The sequence below is a fragment of the Netta rufina genome (genome assembly GCF_964035555.1).
Source record: "Netta rufina genome assembly, chromosome: 5".
NCBI lineage: Eukaryota > Metazoa > Chordata > Aves > Anseriformes > Anatidae > Netta > Netta rufina.
In genome coordinates, this window is record NC_140128.1 from 53463596 (window position 1) to 53490474 (window position 26879).

Consider the following 26879-nt stretch of genomic DNA (forward strand, 5'->3'; position numbering starts at 1 on the left):
CGACAGGTTCCAAACCATATGTTGTGGTGGTTATCAAACATCAGTCAGTTCTGTTCCATTAATAATTCAATTTCTGAGTTAGATTATACAGCATTATTTGTCTTGACCACCTAAGATATCAGTGACGAACTCACTTTTGAGGTTTTCTTCCCTGCCAGTCTTTAAAATTATGTTATTGAATTGAATCATGTAAACCCTATGAAATATTTTCTTCAGAGAGAATTCATCATCTGGAGCAATCCATTCTCTCTTCCCCAGGTTTCTTCAGGTCAAATGTGGGGGAGAAAACTGACAACTTCCTTGCCAACGTATTCACAATGGTGTTTGTACTGCGCTGGCATAACGAAAGGTTAAGAACATGAGGAACCCACCCCTTTGGAGTTACCTTCCCTTTTAGCAAAAGTGGAGAGAGAAGTGCCATGGAGAAAAGCTCCTTCTCTCATATATGAGATTGGAGATGACCTCAGTGTGAGCTGAGAGAAACAGATAACATCATTAGATTTGCTGTAAACTACAGAAAATATAAGGAATGAATAAGGTCACAGTAGCTGTAGCTCTGTTCTGGAGGGGATCTTAAAGGGCACATTGTCAGAAGTAAGTGGAGCCAAAGAGTAGAGACTTCTGCCTCAGTTAGAAACAATCCTGCAGCAATTTGAAGTGATGGATTTCAACTTGCATGAAGTGACTGTCACATTGGAAAGGTTAATGGAAAAGATACTTTCTGCAAGTCTATGTTGGTATGTTGATTATACCTTGGTGATACTCTAGCATGTGAAAGCCTTTGAACAGGTACAAATATGTTCACAAATGCCTTGTGAGAGCTTTAGTGTTGCTGCACGGATGGGAAGATAAATAATAATAATAATAATAATAATAGTAGTAGTAGTAGTAGAAGCCTTGTTTCAGAAAAAGTGTTTTCATTTTTTTTTTGTTTTAATCAATTAGAAGAATTAATTCCATATAAAGGATGCAAACTTTGCAAAGAAAAATAAAGTAAAAAAACCCACAGTTCTTCACTCTTATGAAAGTTTCAACTACTTTTTCTATCATTGCTGTTTGGGTTGGGATTGGCAGGAGGAGTAGAAATCCCCTCATGCATATTAGTAGCAAGCTAGCTGAGGAAAGCTATTGTCTGTACCTACTTAAGGTCAGAGAACAGCTGAAATGTGCAGTGAGAGGGATTTGTGAGTACTTTGTGCTAATGAGGAACTTTCAGTGTGTTCCAAAGGGAAAACAAATGTCATGTGTAAAAGGAATATTATGCAAGAGAAAACTATTTTGCGTGGATTTTATTCAAAGAAACAGTTTTACAAATAATCACCTTAAATACAGAGTATTGTGGGACTTTTTTGGTATTGTTTGTTGTTTTGTGCCTTTTTTCTTGTTCATTAAAAAAAAAAAAAAAGTACTCCCTAAGTTTCTCTGCCTCATTGCTCTTCTGCACATAGCTGAGAGATAATTGCTTTATTTTATGTGAAGTATAATATATGGTGCTGTATGTTTGGGAAGGTTAAGCACTTCCCATTCTATTGTGGCTTCTCTCCAGGTGCAGTGGGAAGGTGATAGCAGTGCTGCCAGACCACTTTGTGATGTCTGACATGCAATTGCTTTCGCATTTCTGCTGCTTGAGGAAAAAACATTTTCATCTTTCGCTAAAGGAGAGCTCTTTGCTTTCCCAGAGGACCTTGAAAGACTCAATCCATTTCCGTAGAGAAGGCAAAGGAAATACTCCCATTGACTTCAATGAGAGTTGGGTCTAAGCCCAAACAAGGCCTGATGAATGAGCTGAATCAGCTGCAAGTGTTCTCTGCTGGTGTGATTGCTATCTTTTATGTACAGCTAAAAAGGAGAGAGGATTGGTTTTTTTCACTACCTTCTGTATGCCTGCTTGAGAAACTTAAAGAACAGGACATGTTTCATCCCAAATCTTAGCCCTTTGTCTCCTTGCTGATCACTGCAAAATCACTAGTAACCTCTTCCTCCTTCTGCATTGTAGGCCTCTGTGCAGCACACCATTAATTACCTGTTCACAATGAACTTGCTGTGTATGTGCAATGTGTGTATGTGTTCTGGCAGTTAAAGAGTATTAAACATATTTTCTGTCACATATGCCATTTCTGTTTTGCAGTGAATCCAATTACATTTCATTTACCCAGCTTTTATATACCATGCAATATATATTTTTATTATATTGTTATGGGGTAAAGGGATCTGTTGTGTGGATACTGCTCATTTTTATTTCTCTGATATGAAAAAGAATCAAAGGTGTCATTGGAGTATTTAAAAATACAACCATTTTTTAATTATTATTATTCATTCCCTTAAATATTAGAAGTGCTTAATAATGTATATCCACTACAAAGCATATTAGTTTAACTATATGTGTTCTGACTAAATGTCATTTTCCACAACGAACTTTGAAATAGCAACTACAGGTAACTAAGCTTTAGAAATCTGTATGATGTGTTTTAGCTTTACAAAACCGACACTACTGACTGCAGCATTGTGTTCAGTGGAAAGAGTTGCACTACTAGTCATACACAGCAATACATTATTAGATCTCCTCCGTAAGCATGTCACATTTGAATATTTGATCCTGTCACAGTCCTTTGGAGGAACTAATAGGTTCCTTCAAAAACTTGCAAAAAGAAATTATATGGCCAGAGGAAGCTTTCCACTGATGTTCTTCTTTTATATGTTACTGAAAATAAAATTAGTATATATGAATGGTAGATGTGACAATACTTGAAAATTGTGGTACAGATATATGTAGAGCAAGGACGATAGTTTACCTTACTGTACAGTGGTGGTTTGCCTTCGTTTTTTTGGGGGAAGGACTGTCTTTGTCATGAATAACAGAGTGCTGGGCATGAATTATTCTGTGCAAAATAGCCAGCCAACACCTTACATATCTTACCATCACAGTTCATTTTTAATTTAGTTAATTTTAAAATAAACCACCAAACACATAAATATATGGATTATATCTGGCCACTCAGAAATTTTTCTCAAATCAATTTTTAATTAAAGAGAAAACCAAATAGCTTTTGAGCTTTTAAAATAATTCACTATGGTTTTTGTATTTTGTTAACAGACAGCAATAAGGACAAGATTTTTTTTTTTTTTTCAACAAAAGAAAATTATAGGAGACATAAAGAAAAAAAAAGGAAGAAGCTGGCATTTTTTTTCCCACACACTTCCAAGTCCTCATATATACTGGATGCTACTCAGTCTGATCTCTAGTGGAAGTAGTTCCATCTCCATTTCCAGAGCCCAATTCAATTAGATAACATGATAACATCATTTAACAAATTTTGGTTTACGAACAGCCAGCAAAGAGTGAAATTATTAGCTTTTCACCAGTCTAAGTTAGGCTTTGTGTCTATGTCTGTGTGTGTGTGTTTGTGTGTGTGTGTGTGTGTTCAGATATTTGATGGTCTTTCAACAATCTGCTCAGCTACATTTGCTGATCTTCTGGGGCACCTATTTTGTACATTATGTGTAATAGTACTTCTGAAAACATAGCTGAGGTTGCCTTATATTTCATTTTCTTGTATTAAGTAAATATCCTCTGTTCTTTCTTCTAGATATGTTTCCAGACACTTGGCAATCTCCTGAGCTTCTAAATTGGAGTGGTCATGTTCTCCATTGCCCTGATTGTTTGTTGGGAATCAATGGAAGATTTTGCCTGATATCCATTTGCATTAGGTAAGGACACATTTAGAGTGCACTTTTATTCTCTTTGTCATTAACTTTTCATCTTTTTTCCAAATCTCACCATAAATTTCATGACTATTTAAAACCAGTATAAATACAAATTGCTATAGTGACTCGGTTGTCACATATATAAGCAAAGTGATTAGACCCTCTTCCCAGCTGCAAGATGATTCCAAGTCCAACACAAGGCAAGTGACAGGAAAAATGGATACTACTCCTTTTTCATGTCAGACCACTGTCAAGAAAGCAAAAGCTGATTGTAAAATCAATTTAATTATCTGTGATATGTCTTCAAAGGAGATGTATCAGAAAAAGAATTTCCTTTGGTTTGACACTTTATTAGTTTTGTTTTGTTTTGTTTTTTTTTGGAGGAAGACATATCTGACTGTTCTTTCCTTCTTTCCCTCCTTCCTTCCTTCCTTCCTTCCTTCCTTCCTTCCTTCCTTCCTTCCTTCCTTCCTTCCTTCCTTGTCACCCAGATTTGGAACAAGCTGTGAGATTGTAAGTGTGTAGCTGACCACGCACACGTGATTTCCAGCCCATAGTGTTTTTTGACATTCCTGGAAGATAGTGTTGGAAGCTCTGTGAGCATAGATCAAATTGTTAGAGATCTGTTTCAATATATACTTTATTTTTCATTTTGAAATACTAAATCATCAAATTTGCTAGTCCATGCCTTTTCAGCTTCGGTGTGCTTTTTCTTCCTGATTTTTTTTTTTTTAATATATGGTAGTAGTTGCCCAAGTTTGGATGTTCTTTATTTTCTTTGTATTTTTTATTTTTTTACTTTTTTTTTTTTTTTTCAAATCTTCAGCAAAACTTGAAGTCTTCAGTGGTTTGAAGGTTAGCAGTTTTAGCAGTTTTTTTTGTTTGTTTGTTTTGGTCTGGTTTGGTTTGTTTTGTTTTTTAACCTGTACTCTATACAGTTAAAAAAAATAAAGTTGGATAAAGTTCAAAGCTAGCAAAATGAGGAAAAGGAGGGGGTGGTGTGTGGAAATTGTTACCTAAAAATGAAAATAAAATTCACCATTGCCTCACTTTGTGGCCATTTTTCTACTGTCTCTCTATCAGGCCCACATGGACTTTTGCACTGTATTGATATGACAACAATGTCATTTCTGTGAGGGTAGTCACCTTTATAACAAAGTGTTAAACAGTTCAGAAACCTGTTATATGTAGTAAATCATCCAAAATGATGAGTTGCTCTTATTCTACAGTGTGTGGGCAAGAATGAATCACCACCCCAAAAGCCACCCAGAAGATTAGGCTCCTCTTGAAAAATCTCTTCATTCTCTGACTCACTCACTGTTTCTTTCCAAAAAAGCATGTGACAGACAAAACATTTATTTTCAATCAAATGGTTCTGAATAAAATAAAATAAAATAAAATAAAATAAAATAAAATAAAATAAAATAAAATAAAATAAAATAAAATAAAATAGTGATGACCAGTTTGTAACATGAATAGTGTCCTTTTTTATGCCAACTCATTCACTCATCCTGTTCAATTAATTAGCTCTGCTATTTCCTGTTGGAATAAACGTTTTTTCAATATGTTCTTGCTATTTTCAAACTCATAAGAATACTGATGTTTCAGCAATATTTGAAGAAGAATATTTATGACCAGGAAAAAACACAACAAAGGCCGTGAGGATTATGACTATAGTTGGCAGCTTGACCAAAGATCTCTCTCGCCAGGACAGGAGAGGGTAGCACCATGGACTTAGAAGTACTATGGTCAGAAGGGGTTCAGATAAGACAGGAGAGAAAATGTGTTCGTATCTGTCTGTATGACTAAGTGACAGTATCAGTATGGATAATCCAAGCTATTGTTGCTCAGCTCAATAAACCAGCCTACATGGTGTTTCCATCCACCAGAATACCAGCTTCTCTCCCAGGAACATGGGAACAAATTGAATGTGTCCACATTCTGAACATGGTGCGACTCCCTCTCTCCCCCTCATGGCACTCACAGCCTTCTGGGCTCCTGCTGCATCAGCAAGCATCAACTCACCCGGCATGATGGCTGTCTTCTGGGAATGTCAGAAGAAACCACAGAAAGAGTTACATTGAAGAAGGTAAATGGGCAAAAAGAGGGAGCAGACATAGGGAAGTCATGGTGGTGCCACTAATCAGGTACTCAGAAAACAACTGTGTGAGGTACATAGGAAAGCACTTAGCAAGAATGAGAATAACATCAGGGTATTAGGAAGCAGAAGATCAGAACTAGAGTAACAAAGACTTAATAGGAAAAGGAGCTGAGGTTGAGGACCAAGAAGGAGGAAAGATTTCTTCATCCAGAAGGAGACTGCCCATATCATTGAGATTTCAGTAAAGACATGGAAGTAAATATCAATTCATCTGGTGAGGAAAAAGTAGAATTCAAAGGAAGAGTGATTTGAACAAGAGCTCTAAATGTAACTGAGTACTATACAGATATACAATTTAGGTAAGACTCAGAGGGCTGAGCAATAAGAAAGAATTGGGAAAGAGAAATAATCACACCAACATAGAAGAGAATGACTACCTATTCCCAAGGCCTGCACACATCTTGAAACTACCTGTGGCAGAACAAAAATTATTTTAAAATGTCATAAGGCTGAACTCCCAAATGCTAACATGTGAACCTGAGGTGCATTGAGTACAAGTTCATACTGTAGTGGGTTTACGTGGCAAGGTTTTGGTAGCAGGGGGCCATAGCGGTGCTTTCTGGGAGAAGGATCTAGAAGCTGCACCATGTTTGGTAAGGGCCCCATTGTTTTCCAGAGATGAGCCAATAAGCAATGTTGTTTTGCGCCTCTGTGAGAGCATATTTAAGACAGGGAAAAAAAAAAACACTGCACCACACAGCAGCTGGGAGAGTGAGAGGAGTGAGGAACAGCCTTGCAGACGCCAAGGTCAGTGCAGAAGGAGGGGGAGAGGTGCTCCAGGCGCCAGAGCAGAAGCCACCTGTGGCCTGTGGTGAGGACCATGGTGAAGCAGGATGTCCCCCTGCAGCCCATGGAGTACCACGGTGGAGCAGGGTTCCACGCTGCAGCCCGTGGAGGAGACCACGGTGAAGCAGGTGGACCTGCACCGATGGAGGCTGCCGCCTGTGGAAGACCCCTGCTGGAGCAGATTCCAGGCCGGACCTGTGGCCCGTGGAGAGGAGACCACGCAGGAGCAGGTGACCTGGCAGGAGCTGCTGCCCGTAGGGGAGCCAGGTTGGAGCGGTTTTCTCCTGAGGGATGGACCCCGTGGTACGGACCCATAACTGGAGCAGTTCTGGAAGAGCTGCTGCCTGTGGGAAGCCCACGCTGGATCAGTTCATCAAGGACTGCATCCCGTGGGTGGGACCCCACAGCACAGGGTACGAGAGTGACCAAGAAGGAGCGGCAGAGAAGAAGCGCTGTAGACTGACCATAACCCCCATTCCCCCGTTCCCCTGAGCCACTCGGGGGGAGGAGGTGGAAGAGGGTGGATGGGGAGAAGGTGCTTTTGGTTTCTTTCCTTTTTTTCTCACTTCTCTAGCTTGTTAGTAATAAGCAATAAATCTTACTATCTCCTTATGCCGAGTCTGTTTTGCCCATTACAATAATTACTGCGTGATCTTCTTGTCCTTATCTTGACCTTTGAGCCCTTTTCACATATTTTCTCCTCATTCCTCTTTAAGGAGGGAGAGTGAGAGAGTGGCTGTGGTGGAGCTCGGCTGCCCACTTGAGAGGAACCACGACACATACCTATGCACATGTAAGGTGGGCATCCTTTTCAGTGCTTCTTTATCTGAGCAATCACTATGTATTTTATTTGCATTTGAGTGGTTACCATTGAAAGGAACTTTTTTTCCTTTAGATACTTTCCATATAACGACAAGGAGGGAGGATGTAATTTCATAGCGGTCAACAAATAGGCTAAAGGCCATGTTTCAGAAATGGAGAATGAATACTTGCTGGGCAAAACTCCAGTTTTGGAGGAATGGCTTAAAGAAGCATTACTTGAAGGAGACAGCATGTGTAATCTGAAAAGACCAAAACACTCATGTTGTTATTTGTCACACCTGTAGATCTCTTGGAGAAGCTGAAGCTTATGCTCAAATATTTGTATGCTGATGGCCTGCATGATTAAACTTAGAGAAACATTAGGATTAATTAGATTCTGTATACATCCCCTCATACAAGCTGCTGCACTGTCTCCTGCTGGGGAGTTCCAGTTTGGAAGTTAATCTATTACTTGCAGCAGAGGCAATTCAAAGAGGCATTTGCACTGAAGAGACCTCTGAATTAGACCAATTTACACAAATGTGCAACATTACATAATGGTAATGGACCAGATTGGAGTCTTAACTGCTTAGTTTTTCATACAAGTCATGCAGTTGGTGAGTGATATGAAACAGCTCACATGAGTAATAGCTCAACACTATGAGTAAGGGATCTGCAATCTGTCTTTCTATTATTATTTGTCTAATTATAACCTTTGTTACTGAAGTGCAGATTTGCTGTAGAACATGAATACACTCACCTGAAAGTTGCATAGGTACTGATCAAAGCAGTAATGTCTGGGAGAGTTTACAACCCTGAATGCAGTTGTGTGATAATAAGAGAATTTTTTTTTAAATAAAATATTAAAAAAAAAAAGAGAGAGAGAGAGAAAAAAAATAGATAGATTTAATCAAAATAAACAGAAATATATGTAGGGCTAGGAAGGAGGCCTGGAGATCATCTTATCTTATAATTACCATACGTATCTTATAGTATATATATATATATATATAAAACTTATAGAACAACAAGAAGAATGAGAATATAGAATATACTCTTATAACTTATTGGGTGTATTGCATCTTCTGATTACCAGCTTTTGATAAAAGTGGAACAGGGACCATTGGCCTGATCAATTATATATATATATATATATATATATATTTTTTTTTTTTTTCTGTAAACTATCCCCCCAGTAATGGAAAGTTTTAGGGCTTAGACCCTCATGGATGAACGGAAATAAATTTAGTCTGAGAAAATTTTACAAAAAATGTATACTAAGGAAGATCCACAACTTTATTCTTCAGCAAATACATTCATATATGTATTTAATTTTGTCTTGATTTTTTTTTCTTTTTTTTGTTAGCACAAAACAGTAGCAAATTTCTAGAAGCCATGCTAATTACTTTCAGGAATAATACCATTTTTTCCTTGCCTCAAGCTTTGCCGTTATTCAGCTGATTGAACTGATAATTCTATATGATGTTTGAACGATGCTTGATAGTTTAAATGGTTCTGATAAATTTCAGCTAATACTAATTCTAAAGCTAATGAAAATACCAATTTTCACCTCTGTGGAGAGAATAAAAAGTTACTTCTTGTATGCAAACTACCTGAAATATGCTTGTTCTCTGGCTTTCTGAAAATTTTTCAAAGTTTGATTTGCTTATAGGACTTTGAAAAATATGAAATTCAGGTGTAATCTGTAGATTACTTAGCCAGGATTGAGACTGAGAGAAGAGTGTAAAATGAGGACCATAGGACAGATAAAGTACAAGGCTAGGAAAGAGAGTTTGGAGAGTAGAGGAGAGAACAGGAGATCAGCAGGGAGAATTGAGGCTTTTAAGAGAGCATACTTCAATCAAGTGCATGGAAATAAGCTGGGAATCATCATTTTTCTGCTGTCACAAATATCCATGAAAAATGCTAGTAAAGTGTCCATTCCTCTCTAGAGCTGGTTCATGCTGAGAATGACAACCTGAGATTGCTATCTATTATTCCATTAGCTAAAATGACTGCAATCTCCTGAGTGCAGCTGAAGGTTTGATCCCTTCTGTTGAATCACACTAGTGTTAGTACAGAGGATGGCAACCTGGGCTCTGGCTTTAAAAAGCCAGGGAGTGACACTGAAAAAATGAAGTGAGAGACATTGCTGAAGTTGGAAAATGCACACAAACACACGGGTACACTCTTGTTAGGAACTCCGTTCTGGAAGTTTCTTGAACATCTTCAATTTGGCACTTTTTCTGCCTACCTGAAACTTCAGAGGAAGCAGTGTAGGCTGGCCACAGTGAGCAGAGGATAGAATTTGCTCAGTTCAGGAGCAAATGTTCAATACTCTATTTATTTCTCTGCTGTTCATTGGAGGAAGAGAGTTTTTCTGGGAGCCAGGTGGCCCTGTCCTCTGTCTCCAACACAGTCAGACCAGCTGGGTGGAGGACCTGTGCTTGCCCCCATCTGGTGAACAGCTTCTATTCATTTACTGCCTGGTGTTCAAACTCTTCAGCAGCTCAATTGCTTCCTCATGGCTTTATTTTTTCATAATTTCTCAAATCATGTCCACTGATCTCAGCAGACCACAAGCTTTAATTATTTTTTTACGTACTGTGAAATCAAGAATTGCCATTTGTTTGTAAACGATCACAACCTGGATTTCCAGATAGAGCTGATATGCTGAAAACACAGTTTCCCTTTATTCCAGAAGCAGGGAAGGCTAGCCAGCTTTCCTGCAATTTTAGCTCCGAGGTATAATATTAAATACACATAAATGGAGACACTCATCTAAGGCTAACTTTTGAAACTCTCTGAATGACATGTCTTTTAACACATACTGTGGTAGAGGCAGATACTTCTGCAAGGCAATATTCAAATCCTGTATTGTTGAAATGGTCCTTATGGCTGGGATCTCCTGTCACATGTATCACATAAGTTCTCACATCTGCCCCATGTGAGGGAGCATCCTATAGCCAGGGCATTTTTACTTTATATTGAATCAGTGGAAGTACATTGTAGTTATAGTTATAAGTTGTAGTCCTGAAAAAAAACAAAGAAACAAAAGCAAACAAACAAAAAAAAAAAAAACAAAAAAAAAAACAACATAGTGTAAGTATGAAATTTAAGACTGCTTTGTAATGACTTTTTTCATAGTTGCATAGGTGTTCTTAAATTTTTTTGTACTTTATTTTGCCACAGTGATAAGTATTACTGTACTTTGTATTACACGGAGAGATTCTGCCAACACCTGTGACCCATGTGAAATGTTGACAGGTAAATTCAAGAACAAACAACCTATTTAATTCAAGCAGAATAGAATGACTTTCTTCATATTTTCTGAATTCTCTCTCTGTCTCTCTCTCTCTCTTTTTTTTTTTTTTTTTTTTTTTTTTTTAAAAAAAGATAATTTAATGTATTTTAGATATTGCTCTTAATGTATCTGGAACTTGGAAGACCTATCATTCACTCAAATACTTGTCTAAGAAAATGCAAGACATAGTCCAAAGCACATTGCTGAAGGTTCAAAATACATTGTTGAAAGTTCTAGGTGTGGAAAATTAAATCATGCATTTAATTGAACCTTTCTGTAGATGTAAACAAAAAACATGTGATTAGTCAGGAACAAGCATGCTTGCAAGATGTAAAAATATTTTTAAAATAGCAAGTCAGAAGTTTTGAACAGTTTTCAATCATGATGATAAATCTGACGTATTTTCTTAGTGAGATGATGGAAGTGAAGTGGCTTATAACAGTCTATACCACGTAATTAATATCATTTTGAATGTTTCAGTACCAAAACCTAAGAAACTTCTCATTGAAAGACTAAATCACAGTCCCCTATACCTGATAATTTTAGTCTAATATTCTATAATGTACATAATAAATAAGGTGGATTAAGGATTGTTTTAACTAAGCATATTATTGTGCTTTAACTCTAAATACCGATACTGTTTCTGGTGCAAACACTGGGACATTGCAATTGTTTTTAAGTTTAATGCTGTTTCCTTGGAAATGACTGACAGTGTAACAGCACATTATGGAGACTTGCTTATCACATGATTTTTGTATTAATGTTTGATTCTCCTCTGTATGAAATTAATGGGGCTGGAAAAAGAAGGCTGGAAAAAGTGCCATAAATTAAGCTTTTAAATTGCTACAGCTTCACCCAGGTTGAAAGACAGACTATCTAAATAGTTCCACTGAAGTGGTAGGTATGTGCTTAGAGAAAATCTTTAATCTTGATTATGTGTTGAAGAGACTTCATTAATCCTTTGACATGAATGGGCCAACAGTCATGCTTAAAGAAGCAGTGGAAAGACTTGTAGAAGTGAGTATTTTTAAACGCTTTCTGCACATTGTAATTAAACTTAAAGTATACTTGTAATACGTATAATAAGTACTTGTAATTATACTTAAAGTATAGACTTTTCTATATTTAGGGAACATTTGGCTTTCTTTGACACACTGCCCCAGAATGGTGAAAGATTTGCTGCTCAGAATGGTTCACTGGATGTAGTTATCTTCACTCACCATTTTCTGCAGGCATTTAATTTAAGAGAATGACAGTTAGAGCGTGGCTGTTCAAACAGCTAATAAAAATGGTTCTTGATTATAGTACACATCATCAAACTTAAATAGGTTAGCAGTATATTCTGAATAATTTATCAGAAGTTTTTCTCTGCACAAACAATGTATTGAGAAAACAAATATCATTGCTTCACCAGTCAGACATCTTATTCAGTTCATATAACTATTCCCATCCTAGACAGTCTAGGCTGTTCTTACCAGCTTTTGCAGTCAGACAGCCCAGATATCAGTACACAATTAATTTCTTGGATTCCCATGTGTGACTTTTTAGTACCACACATTTTGAGCAGATATTGGTTAATTTTTGTGTCTAGCTTCCTATCCTCCACTGAGTTTTCCATTAAGCCATCCACAATTTGGTGTTTATTTTCAAGCTGGAAGATTGCACCTGAAGTATTTGTGAAATGTATTAACCTCATATCATTTTTTCTCTCACACAACAAAAATATATTATAGACCTGATGTTCTGGGAAGTCTACTTTTTGGATACATAGAAACTTCAGTCCTAAATCTTAAGGTTTCTTTGAAATTCAGAGCTGGATATTCATCTTGGGTGAAAAATGCGCTGCATTCATTTTCAGAACATGGAAATCAGGGAGGCAAGTTTTTTTAGACTTACTTGATCATCTGACTGTAGAGTTTTAATCTATATATCAAGATGATACAAATGAAAAAGTTTCATGGCAAAAATGTAAATGTAACAGCAAACTCTTCAGCACTGCTTATTCATGAATCACACTAACTTGAACAGAATCTATAATTCATATTGTAGGTGATCATTATTCATTATGTATTTTCATTTTTTAAAATGCCTTACTGAATACTTCAGGGTTTGTAAGCACTTATATATTATAAACAACATTTATGAGGGCTTGCTAATTATTTCCAGAGGCATCACCAAAAAGAGAGATGGTAGCAGAACTCCTTAAAGAGAACTAAAGTGGTTGTTGTTTACCCGCTCTCCAATTGATAGTGGAAACATCACACATTTGAAGTTGAGATGCCTCTGTCTATGCATCCTCTGTGTGTAGTTTTCACAGCTGATAAAATCACATTGTCATTTACAGTTGTGTAAGCTGAGAGTAATTTCAGTTAGGGACTTGTAATGGCACTTTTGTGAAACTATTCTTTGTACAGTCAAGCAAATTGCTTTTCTGTTATGATATCTTTTCTAATTAAAGCAAAATCTTGTTTCGTTTATACAAAAACCTCATGCACAAACAGTGTTAGATGAGCAAAGAAATATAGAAGAGCAACGATTAGGATAAAATCTGGGCTTCTGTTTTAATAGAAACCCCAACTGAACTCTGACTTCTCCATTGGTTTTGGAAGGTATTCCATATGTAGGCTGAAGTACCCCATCTCAAGCCTGATTCAGATGATTTCAGAGGCATCATATTACATTAAAGCTAATTTTATTCATCTGTATCAAAAGTCTATACATTAGCTTTGCATTCATTTGTGCGTATCTGCAGCACAAGGGGGTTAAGCTGTGTATTTATGCTAAGTGCATGGCCATAATCTCCCCATGCAACTGAAGATTTTAACTACTGCAAACACTTACAACAGCCCTATTGAAATAAATTATAAGAATATATGAATGCATTTAGTATATGAAAATATAAGAAAAAAAGTTGTAGTTTGGCCCATTCTATTTGAAAAATCTACATCAGAAAAACATCTGTGATTGATTTAAGCTTGAAGCTGGGGGGGAAATAAAAAGACTTAAAATAGCAAAAAGTTCCCAGGGTGCGTAAATTATAATGCTAATAGACCTAACTGGAACAAAGGATATTAGTTCAAGAGCAATTTGGAAATAGGTGTTCTGCCTGGCCATGGTAATTAAGGTAATAATGATACATCTGTTCAAAAGAACTTTGAAATGTTTTACCCTCACTAGGAGGAATTGATCACTGCTGGATTTTTGCAGATGTGCAAAGTCAAAAATAATTTTAGGGACCTGGTCCAAAGCCCATGTCTCCCTATGGATCTTGCCCATAAATCTTTTCTCTATTTGTGTTTCTACCTTATTTATTACCCAAGGACAGTTGTGTTTTAAGCTTAGCTAAATACTGGGGAATAATGAGAGCTAGTGGTCTTAAGAGCCATAAGGGTCTGTGAGCACAGCAGGGAAGGTGAGGAAGAGGGTGCTAGGATTGTCTGTCATCTGGTGGCAGTGGGGAACATGACTCTTTGGATACATGAAACAGGACAGCTTACACTCACTCTTTCAAAGAGAAGTCTCTGGGCACTGAAGGTAGCCAAGACAGATAAACAGTTAGGTATAGGATGGTTTCTTTCTAACTGTCCATTTATGCATATAGTTCTACTTTTAAGGAAAGCATTTACATCTGCTGTGCAAATATTTCACATATTTTACTACATAATTTCACTTAAGGTGATATATCTGGGGGAATACAGTCTACCATTCAAAAGGTCTAACTACTACCAAAGTATAATTTTCAGCTGAATTTTCATGTTACTTCTAATCGTCAATTTTATGTATTGTTTGGCTTATTACCTGTTCTAGATTTCTGAATATGAAGAACACTCATGTGAAATATATATCTACATATATCTATGCATGTACACTTAAGACAGCAAAACGTGGAAATAAATTTCAATGTAAGTGAAAAAGCTGCTGACATTAGTTAAAGAATAGAAAATCATGATATGGAAAAAAAAAACAAAACAAACAAACAAACAAACAAAAAAAACACACTTTGAAAGAGAAGCTCTTTTCTATGAACTATTTCAACCAAAACAAAATCACACTTTCAAAAATAAATTCTTTTGTGGGGGTGAGGTGAAATTGCCAATGAGCCCCAGGTGTCAAGATTCAGTCAACAGCTGTAATGGTGTCCTACTAATTCACCTTGCAAAAGCTATCTTAAGCAGTCTTTCAGAAGCAGCCTCCATTTCCTGATGAACTTGGTTGGTTATAGTGAGTAGAATATGCATATGTGGTGCCTCTCACAATTATCAGCCGCTTCTAGTTTGTAAGATGCAATTTCTAATTCCTTATAACTTTGTTAGATGCAACCCAGTTGTACTAAATTTTCTGTGTGCAGGAAGAGTCCAGAGAAATGTAGATGGGGATTAGTGGGAAGAGACGAGCATGACTCCCTGTTGAGTTACACAAGAGCTTGAAGGAAAAAGGCAGAAGGAGGAAGATATGTCAGCTTGTGAGGTAATGCTGGAGTTGTTGAGGTATCAAAGAGATCCTGAGGATGGTGGCAGGGAGAAGAGGTCAACAGTGGTGCTAGGTTGTTAGTGACACAGCAAAAGAGGCCCAGCGAAGGGGGACCTGTATCGCCACCTGCTGCTAGGCCCTCTACCCGCATACTTACAAGGCAATTCAAGTCTTACACAGTTTGTCATCATAGAGAATATGTCTCATTAGTAAAGCATAGTCTTAATCCCTACCTGGCAGACCACAACAGGTATCAGTTGCTGCTGTTGGTCAAAAGCATGAGGTAAATTGTAGGAATACTTCAAACTGTTGTGAAGTGTAAAATTATTTCTTATTAGCAAGTACAACCATCTTGACCTCAATGCAGATGCTTATAGTTAAAAGCATATAAACGGTATGCACTGCGTAGCTTAATGTTTATGTAGTACTGGTTTTAGTGCAATATATTTATACATTCTGTCTTTCAAACTGAGCTCGGAACTTAATCATCGTTGTGTTCTTAGTCTTGCTATAAAACATAGCTTTCTTGGGAATAATTGTTCAAAATAGCCATTTTCAATAATAACTTTTAAGGGTTTTAACAGGAATGGCTCATACAGGAACAGAATATTAATTTGGTCTTGAACATCAAAGCACAGATAAAGACAATGCATTCAAATTACTCAGTTCTCTTATTTTCTTATTTTGTTCCCATAGCTCATAGATTTATTTATTTATTTATTTTTGCCTGCCTGTTAAAATAGCAGACTCTTGGCTCCTCCATCTGGTTACTAACTACACATAGTGAAGTGGTTTGTTAAGTGCTAATTGTAAGGTAAAATGTACTGTTTTTAATTTTTCCCTACAATTTTCCTTATATTTAAAAGAGAAATGTGGTATTATAACACATCTTATATGGCTTTCACAATTTTGTGAAACAGCCATTCACAACAGCCATTGTAAAATTTTGTTTCACAATATTGTGAAACAGTGTATTTCTCTGACTATGTATCATCATTCCTCTATCATTCAGGAAATACTCAGGTTTTATTCAAAACAATATAAATGTGCTAATTTTTGAGAACTTAATAACATCAGGTTTTCCCACTTTCTTTATTATCTCATGAAGATGTTCAAAACCATCTTACATAATCATAAAACAGTCCTCCAAAGAGCTCTCTTGATAGATTAATATGGATGTTATGGTGCCTAAGGTAACACTATGCATTTTCAGATAACCATCTTTGGAAGACTTCTTGCTAACAAGAAACACGAAAATAATTTTTTACTTCATGATTAAATAACATTGGAGGTTGTAGTGGGTTTACGTGGCAAGGTTTTGGTAGCAGGGGGCCATAGCGGTGCTTTCTGGGAGAAGGATCTAGAAGCTGCACCATGTTTGGTAAGGGCCCCATTGTTTTCCAGAGATGAGCCAATAAGCAATGTTGTTTTGCGCCTCTGTGAGAGCATATTTAAGACAGGAAAAAAAAAAAAACACTGCACCACACAGCAGCTGGGAGAGTGAGAGGAGTGAGGAACAGCCTTGCAGACGCCAAGGTCAGTGCAGAAGGAGGGGGAGAGGTGCTCCAGGCGCCAGAGCAGAAGCCACCTGTGGCCTGTGGTGAGGACCATGGTGAAGCAGGATGTCCCCCCTGCAGCCCATGGAGTACCACGGTGGAGCAGGGTTCCACGCTGCAGCCCGTGGAGGAGACCACGGTGAAGCAGGTGGACCTGCACCGATGGAGGCTGCCGCCTGTGGAAGACCCCTGCTGGAGCAGATTCCAGGCCGGACCTGTGGCCCGTGGAGAGGAGACCACGCAGGAGCAGGTGACCTGGCAGGAGCTGCTGCCCGTAGGGGAGCCAGGTTGGAGCAGTTTTCTCCTGAGGGATGGACCCTGTGGTACGGACCCATAACTGGAGCAGTTCTGGAAGAGCTGCCGCCTGTGGGAAGCCCACGCTGGATCAGTTCATCAAGGACTGCATCCCGTGGGTGGGACCCCACAGCACAGGGTACGAGAGTGACCAAGAAGGAGTGGCAGAGAAGAAGCGCTGTAGACTGACCATAACCCCCATTCCCCCGTTCCCCTGAGCCACTCGGGGGGAGGAGGTGGAAGAGGGTGGATGGGGAGAAGGTGCTTTTGGTTTCTTTCCTTTTTTTCTCACTTCTCTAGCTTGTTAGTAATAAGCAATAAATCTTACTATCTCCTTATGCCGAGTCTGTTTTGCCCATTACAATAATTACTGCGTGATCTTCTTGTCCTTATCTTGACCTTTGAGCCCTTTTCACATATTTTCTCCTCATTCCTCTTTGAGGAGGGAGAGTGAGAGAGTGGCTGTGGTGGAGCTCGGCTGCCCACTTGAGAGGAACCACGACACATACCTATGCACATGTAAGGTGGGCATCCTTTTCAGTGCTTCTTTATCTGAGCAATCACTATGTATTTTATTTGCATTTGAGTGGTTACCATTGAAAGGAACTTTTTTTCCTTTAGATACTTTCCATATAACGACAAGGAGGGAGGATGTAATTTCATAGCGGTCAACAAATAGGCTAAAGGCCATGTTTCAGAAATGGAGAATGAATACTTGCTGGGCAAAACTCCAGTTTTGGAGGAATGGCTTAAAGAAGCATTACTTGAAGGAGACAGCATGTGTAATCTGAAAAGACCAAAACACTCATGTTGTTATTTGTCACACCTGTAGATCTCTTGGAGAAGCTGAAGCTTATGCTCAAATATTTGTATGCTGATGGCCTGCATGATTAAACTTAGAGAAACATTAGGATTAATTAGATTCTGTATACATCCCCTCATACAAGCTGCTGCACTGTCTCCTGCTGGGGAGTTCCAGTTTGGAAGTTAATCTATTACTTGCAGCAGAGGCAATTCAAAGAGGCATTTGCACTGAAGAGACCTCTGAATTAGACCAATTTACACAAATGTGCAACATTACATAATGGTAATGGACCAGATTGGAGTAATGAGCAATAAATTGTACTGTCTTCTTATGCTGAGTCTGTTTTGCCCATTACAATAATTACTGCATGATCTTCTTGTCCTTATCTCGACCTTTGAGGCCTTTTCATCATATTTTCTCCCCACTCCTATTTGAGGAGGGGGAGTGAGAAAGCGTCTGTGGTGGAGCTCGGCTGCCCACTCGGGCAGAACCATGGCAGAGGTGTAAATACAGACTAACAGAAATAAAAGAATATTCATATTTAAGCCATTACTACATGTTCATGTGGTTCTGCCCCCTCTCCTTTGGAAGACAAGCATGTGGTCACACCCTCTTTAGCAGGCTGTTGTCCAGTCTACTCTCCTTCTTTCTTTGTGTGTGATTTCTGTGGGTTTATCAAATCTCTTGGACCTTATTACTCAACATGCAGGTGCAAGCATGTAATAAACATTCCAGCTGCATGTACTTAATCATAACTTACTGTACTAGAAAACAGCTTTGCCAGGAGATAAAAAAATAAATGACAACTTAAAAACAAAACAAAACAACAATGAACATACAAAAGTATGGGCTTATAAAATATTCCAAAATGTGTAGAAACAATTCCATAAGTCCTTGAAGGACAGGTTATGAATATCCTGTCCTTAGCCATTTTACTGCATGTGGAGTGTTGATTTAATATGCTATAGTATATAATTAAAACTTGCGTATTCATTGATGGTTATTGCCTGCAAAAATCACCGTTGCAACAGAAAAAAATAATAATTACAGTTAAGAATTCTGGAATGTAAGCTTCATTTTCCTAGGAATAACGTAAGTGAAAAATGTTTCTATGCCAAAAGTCCTACTACAGTGGAACTGAAGTGTTCTTCCACCAGTACGCAAGTGTGAAAGTAGAGCATATCAGTCTAGGATAGATGTTCCTTTATAGAGACATTGTCATCTGAGATGTTATAATAGCTACCTGACTCTGTGGCCCTCTAAGTTTTTTGTTACCGTGCATCTGGTCAAACCGTTGAAGAACTGCGGAGTGACAAGGATGAGGGAAATTGTTCATCCTGACTCAAACAGAAACATCTATGCTATTGAGGTTGAAGTCAGTGTCAGTTATCTTAAATCAGGATGGGAGCTATGATAGTATTTCACAGTGAAAGCCATTTGGTAGTGGGGAGTGTTGCGTATACCTGATGCTAGAAGAGAACTTTCTGTGGAGCCTGGGATGTGTACCGAACTCATTTCTTACAAAACTGAAGATGAATGTAAATTTAAATGGGGGATATGTTGAAAAATGTTGCAGGAGAACACGTGCTGCAACTTACTGATCTGACCTGTCACCTTCTGACTTTTAATACATCATGATAAATATTGCTATTTGGTTTTATCTAAAAGAATTGAAATCTTCAGATATAAAAAATATTGAATAATATGGTGGGTGGTAAGTCTTATGTTTTAGGACCACATACTTATTAATAATTGGTGAGCTATCTGCTGACAGGCTGTTGTTTCGTAGAACAAGTCCTAGTGGATTTAATTATACCCTTTGAATGGTTTTGTTCTCAATTTTGACTTGCTGGGCACGTATAGTTTTAACCTAGACAGTTCAATTTTCACAGCCTTTGTTAGGGATCTGGGATGAAGGATAAACCAAGTTATTAAACCAAGGAAGCTCATGATGAATGTAGTTCATGAAAGAGGAATTGGTCTGGAAATATAGACTTTATCAATGTTTAAGAAAACAAAGCTTTTGTGCATTTTATTTTTTTTTAACACCTAAAGAGAGAACACGACAGGAAGGGTCTAAGCCCAAATACTGCACCTACTATCTCCAGGGAAACGTATTTAGTTATTGCAGCTGGCTGTTTTTTTTTGTTTGTTTGTTTGTTGTTTTTTTTTCTTTTCCAGAGGGCCAGAATGTGAGTGTGGCACACAACAACATTGCATGTACTGAGCACCTGATGGTACTGAGCCATGTGCTGAGCCATGTGCTGGACCCACTTCATGCTATTTTCTCACATGCACGGCTGCTGGGCTTATTCAAGCAACTGTGCAAGATAGCTTTTTAATGTAGGTAAATTGCACCCTTATTTTTACTCATGCTCAAAGGAAGCTCCTGTTAACAGTAGTTCCTTGTAATAGTGACTGTTTAACTCCCTTTGGGAGCCTGTGGCCTTAGTGCACACTTTTTAAATAGACTGTACTACTTTACAGTTTCTTTGAATAATGTTCTTAAACCACCTGGTCATCCTCATCTTGCAAGTGTTCTTTCTTCCTTTATTTGGAAATCATCTGTTCAATAAACTGTACCTTAACCTGTGCTTTTAGACCATTTTTTTCAGTTATATTATAATAGTTTAAAGTATATGTTCATGTTAATTTGCAGAAAACATATCTAAACTTTATCTAGTGGACTCAGTGTTTAAAATTGATTTTTTGAGAGAAAAAGACCAACTTATCTCAAATGTATTATGTTTCTGATCAGAGACACTCTGAGGGCTTGTTTGGGAGATCTGCCTGATGTTTCGTTCTGCTTGTTGTTATTGTTATTGTTGTTATTGTTGTTAATTAATTATTTTTTATGTTTTTTATTTTTTTAATCTCCCCAGTCTCTTCCCCTCTCTTTACTGCTTCTGGACTACACCAACAGCTCCACCTCCAACTGACTGTCTCCTTCATTTGACACTAGTTCACTAACCTCATCTGTGCTGTGCAATGTTCCTATTGTTTTACTCACACAACAAATACTTTGTGTATATGGTTTTGTTTCTCTCTGAGCATAACATCTAAATCATAGAAATCATTTTATCCCTGAAGAAAATGATCATCAAACAATGTTACAGCACCATAAAAGGAGTTCTAACTCAATTATGTTTTATAACTAAATAACACAAGAAAGGTGTGATACATGAAAGACAGAAAAAATCCCTACCTGCTCTCCAGCCTCAAAGTTCTTTGAGATTTTCTGTCTAGCCTAGGAATATATCATTTTCTTGAGCACCTCTTCTCCTGTTTTGTTTGTTTGTTTTTGTTTCGTTTTCTTTGTTTTGTTTCTTTTTTCCCCTGCTCATTTTTACTTTCCTCTTTGACAGTAGGATTCAAAGAAATGCTTGTCTTATAATTTATCCTACCTGGATGTGATGTTTTCCCAGTCCATTTTAAAGCCTAGCTGAGAGATTTGATTTTTAATAGTTATCATACACAATTAAATAGTTGTTAGCATGTTATTGGATGTGCTGCCCAAGTGACTCGGTGATGGAATAGCAAGCAATTTGTTTAATGCATCATCTTATCTTAATATTGAGACTACAGAGATAAGTAGGTGTAAAACACAACAGTCAAAACAGAAAACAAAGGGAAATATTTGCCATGATTTGAACATATACAAATAAATGTTAGTGTAATGTATGATGGTTTCACATTGATTTTTATTGTTGAAAACATGTATAATGAAATTACACTTAACATAGTCTTTGACTTCCTCTATTTTTCTTTCATATTATTTAAATATTAAGCTACCCAATTTATTGTTAAAAATTTGGAGTAACAATTTAAAGTTCAAAGTCTTTACATATATCTTCTCTGTAATATTAGTTAACTATCTGGGGATTTTACATTGTAATGTGAAAATGATTTTTTTTGAGTTCTTTGTGGAGTAATAATTATTTAGAAATTATATCTCTCTGCTGTTTCTATGGAAACATTTTCACCTTATGCTAATGAAATACAAATGATGGGGAAAATGAATCTTTTTGCACAGAGTGTTAGAATATATATATATATATTTCAGATTGGAAATGTTTAATGTAGATACAGTATGGCTGTCAGTATAGCTTCAGAAATGGGTTAGGTTCATCCTATTCAATGTTGAATTCCAAAAATGTCATTAGGGTAAAACCATCTTGCTGTGTACTGGCAGTGATGTGTCAAAATCCTTTATTTTAATTTGAGTCTAGGCATCTGGGCTCAGCAAGAATTCTGTGTGTTTCCTGTTTCATATTTTTTTTCTTTTTGTTGTTTTTGATTGTTTCCCCTTGGCCTATCTGACACGATGTAAAGTTAGCATTTACCTACTGTGATAATTTTATTCTTTCCAGACCTGGGGAGTAGGAGGTGGTGAAAGTTGGTATCACTAGTATGGCAATCAAGATGTTGGTTTTATTCCTAGTTCTACCATGGATGTGAAGCTCTAATCAATTTCCTTGCAGATAACAAACTTCTGGATTCTGTGACAATTGCACCAGCTCTTTCAGTGCCTCCGGGTCCTCATTGGGATAGACCCACTGAAGAGTGGAGGGTGGCTCTGAAATGGGGTGCGTGGCAAGCAGTCAGGTGAAGAGCTGAACAAGCTACATCTGAGTGGTCTTCATTCATTGCAGTGAATAAAGCCTATGTTGTCTTCATGTATGCTTCAGAGCAGAAGCTACTGTTTGGGCACTGAATCACACCTAGTCTGATCACACCTAGATGGATCACACCTGTCCTCCCTGCCTGTCCACCTCTGCAGACAGGGAGGACAGGAGTGATCCATCACCATAGGGCACAGGCTGCCCCAGGCAGTCATGGCTGTAAAGGTTGTTCTGTTGAAAATATTTGCAGCCCAGTGGTCCCAAGTGTCCTCTCAGATTACTTTGGACACCTTTTTGGAAAATGCTTTAATTCTGATAGCAGGTGTGTTTTATTGTTGGGTTTTTGTGTTGGTAGTGGTTTGGGGTATTTTTTTTTTGTTTGTTTGTTTTGTTTTTAGGTTAGGTCATTCGTATTTGGGAAGATGGAAGACAAGAAGAAAACCAAACAAAAATATCAGGGAATGTTATTTTTTAAATCTATTTTTATAAGGCAAGAAAAGAAAAAAAATTGTCATTTTTTTTTTCAGACCTCTTGGTCAACAGTTTCACTGGAGTTGCATTATTTCCACAAGAAATTTTATATATTTTTTTCATGCTTTGTCACCTTAAGTTTTCATTCCAAAGTCTTCCTAAATTCACTTGAAATTGCAGATGGTGCATATTGCTGGGTAAATGCCATACATTGGTATTGTAAAAAGCACAAGTAGGATCCTATGTGCATTTTCAATAATATAAAGGGCTAATCAGTGTAGAGATTTTTTTTCCAACTATGGACAAAACACATATACATAAACTTTTATGAACTTGTTTTTAAAACAGAAATATCTAAATGCTTCTTTGCATGTCATATTACTTCATTCAGTGTGTGCAAAAACATAAATGGATAGGCAGGCATGTGCCCTTCTCTTTTAATTACTTTAAAGTATTTAGCAGGTCAAACTAATTTTACTACATTATATTTTTCAGGTACAGTATTTCAATGCATAAACTATCAACAGAAAAACATAAAGATATATATAGTAAGCTTTACTGTAACTAGTTCTACAACAATGCACACAGTGAGCACTGTGCACGTAGCTGTGAGCAGTATGTATGCTTGCAAAATACATCTTCACATGTTAGTTACCTGTAAGATTAATTTTGAAGAATTATTTTCTTATTCTTTTTGTCCTCAGGTAACTTTGAAATCACTCAACAACACTTATACACCCTTTTTCTTTAAAAGCAAGCCAGGTAACAGTAGTATCCACCTCATTCAGCTGACTCATTAGGAAGTTTGTAGCTCTGAACTGTGGAATGTTTAACATGTAGAACAGTAGCTTCTAGAAGAGTAACGATGAGATGGGCACATATGAAACTTAAGAATATATTCCTACCAGATGCTTCTCTCAGGCATGTAAGGAATGTTAGAACTACTACATAAATAGTTCCATATGCAGGAAATACTGCTTCTTGAGTGGCTTCTGTATGGAAATAAACCATAACTAGAGTAAGAATTTACTCAGACTCTTTTAGCATAAATATTGCTTATGTGAGTGATGGTAACAGACTCAGCCCTTTGTGGCTATGTAGGTGAGAGGCAGATATAACCTTCTCCAAGCACATTGTATTAAGTTCGATAAAGTTATGCAGAGTCCTGAGTGGCTGGGGAAGCAGTAGGAAAACAGAAGTGGACATGTGTCTCAACAGCTTGTACAATGGTTATTTGTGTCAGCATCAGGTTCAGCAGTGTCACAAAAACAATTATGCATTTCACTCAGAAGATGGAAACAGCAATATATTTATTCATGAAAATAAAGATTGAGCAGGGCCAGTCTTAGTGAATGAGAAAGTGATTTAATAAAGTTCTACTGGTAAATGTGACATTAACAAGAATATTGATACAAGATCACTTGATTATTTACTGCTTAGGTCAGACTAAAAGTGCCGGGGAGACCCTCGTTTCATAATGTTCAGAATGGAGTCCTTTTTGCTGTCCAAACTCAGAGGAGTCTAGATGTGACTGGACCCTATCCCAATCCCAGATTTAACAGTCTATGCCTAAAGGATTATATGCATAAACAGTCCTCTACATCGCTTATCTAAGATTACAAAGTTTCAGCATACTTAACAAATCACTTGCAAAGTTTCAACAAGCTAGCTATTAGTCACTTACTGAGTTTCTGTCACAGGTAAGGAATCTCTCGGCCTCAGTGAGTAACCTTGAGAAGAGGCCAACAACTCTCAGCTTTCAGCCCAGGGCTGAAGATTGCTTCCTTGTGCCAACTTTGATCTATAAACTGGTCTCCTTCCTTAATTTCTGCTGCCCTGAGTACCACCACTCCTGTCTCTGCTTGCATGATTGTGTTTACCTGAGTAGAACAAACTCCTGACGGGAATTGACTCCAAAGACTGGACTAGATTTGTTTGTATGTCAAGGGATGGGGACGAGGGTTGGCAAGGAATACCTTGGCAGATGGGAGTGCCAGTGTGATTGTAGCCAGAATGTGCCTCACTTTTAACTTGGATATATTAAACAACTATAGTTCATTGAATACATGTATGATATTCAGCTTTGACGTTTGGCTTTCTTCCATTATTTTAATTGTTTGAATTGTTGAATTTTAATTGTTTGGCTGGCTAGTTACAGACTTGCCAACCTGTGGCCAAGCAAAAGTGTTATAAACTTCTCTTGGCCTGAGGAAGGGTAGTACATAGCGAATGCATGGGTTGCACTAATGTGGTTGTAAAAATCTGATATGGCAAAATATTGGATATGGCTGGCTGCCTTGATATGTAGCTTCCTGCAAAAGCAGGACAGGACAAGGGTTAAAAGGAAGACTCTTCATTAATTATATCTAATTTGCATGACAGCTTTGCTCAGTCATTCAGTTTCAATCATTTATACTGCAGGTTGAGTTGTAATAAAGCTAGGCTTCCTCATCAGAAGTGTTTCGTGTTCAAAGACTGAAAGGAAAAAATTTTGAATTAATTTCTCTAGACTTGGTTCCAAGGAATATGGAGGTGTATATAATTCTGTACAAAAGCTGAAGCAAGAAGATTTTGTTCTGTTGCTTTACATCAGAAGGAGCCAAAATTTCAGAAGTTTATATCTGTAATGTTTGGCACAAATAAAATTTCTTGAAATTAGAGGCTACTTGCAACCTGAAGTTGCAAATAAAAAAAATAATAGAATAAAGTGACCTTTATTCTATAAAGGTCACTTGATCCAACCTCCTCCCTTAAATCATGGGATTATACGTACAACTTATGGTCAAAAATGTGTTCTGGAAATATATGTAATATACATTTGGAGTATGTATATATGACTTAGTTTTGAACCTGTGACCTTACCTACACTTGGTACAAATGTTCTTTTTTATGCATCTTCTCTCAGCATACCTTTTATCAGGATATGTACATGTGCCTTATGCAGTGTATGTATGTATAAATTTGTACTGGTTGGTGATCCTGAAGGATTTACTAATGAGCAATACCTTGGATAGAGAAGAGAGGTGACAACCAATTGCTCATTTGGGTGTCAAGTCAAATAGGCCAGCTTAGGATGTCTTCAGAGGTTCAGGATTTTAGTTGAAGATTCTTAAAGTGGAAAAGTTCGGTATTGGAGGAAGCTTGGAAGGGGTGATCTGTTGGTCTGGCCCCAGAAAATATGAAAGAAAAATGAGGAGACAACATAACTTCTGTTGACCAAAGGTGTTCAGAGAATTATGTGAGGCAATTTGGAAAAGAGGAGGTGGTACAAATCTAAGTAAGAAAGGCAAGCATGTGTGCATGGAGAGAGGGCGCAGTCAATTACAAATGATTCAAGGGTGGAGTTTTAAGCTGTTGTGCTTTTTGGTGTTTATGTGCACTGGTCCCTAATGCTGATGCTTAAGAGATCTGTGTTCCAAAGCTGAAATGTTATAGGGAAGAATACAAGGGGCTTGTCATTCAGAGATGAAGACAGAGGGAAGTACTAGTAGGGTGCGATTAGACATCAGAGATCCACACTGGTACATCCTCCCAGTCTCAGTATGATTTGTGCCATAATATGTTTTCAGGGGAAGAAAATATTCACTTAAATCTTTTCTGCTCATCAGTGCACACCCTTGTATATGTGACATTTGGGGGGTTATATATTTCCCTTAGAGCTCCAGCTACTCACCTGTCCAGATGAGGAATTAATGTGACACAAACACAACAGAGAATTGTGCAGGAAGATAAATTAATATCCCTCAACCACTAATTTATTTAGTGATGACACACTGTTTCTAGTCATGTACTGAGCCTGAACTAATGTATTCTACCTGTTTTTTCTTATATCTAACATTTCATGACAAAGACCACACTTTATTGTCAGCATTGTAATACAAGAATTAATAAATATGAAAAGCTA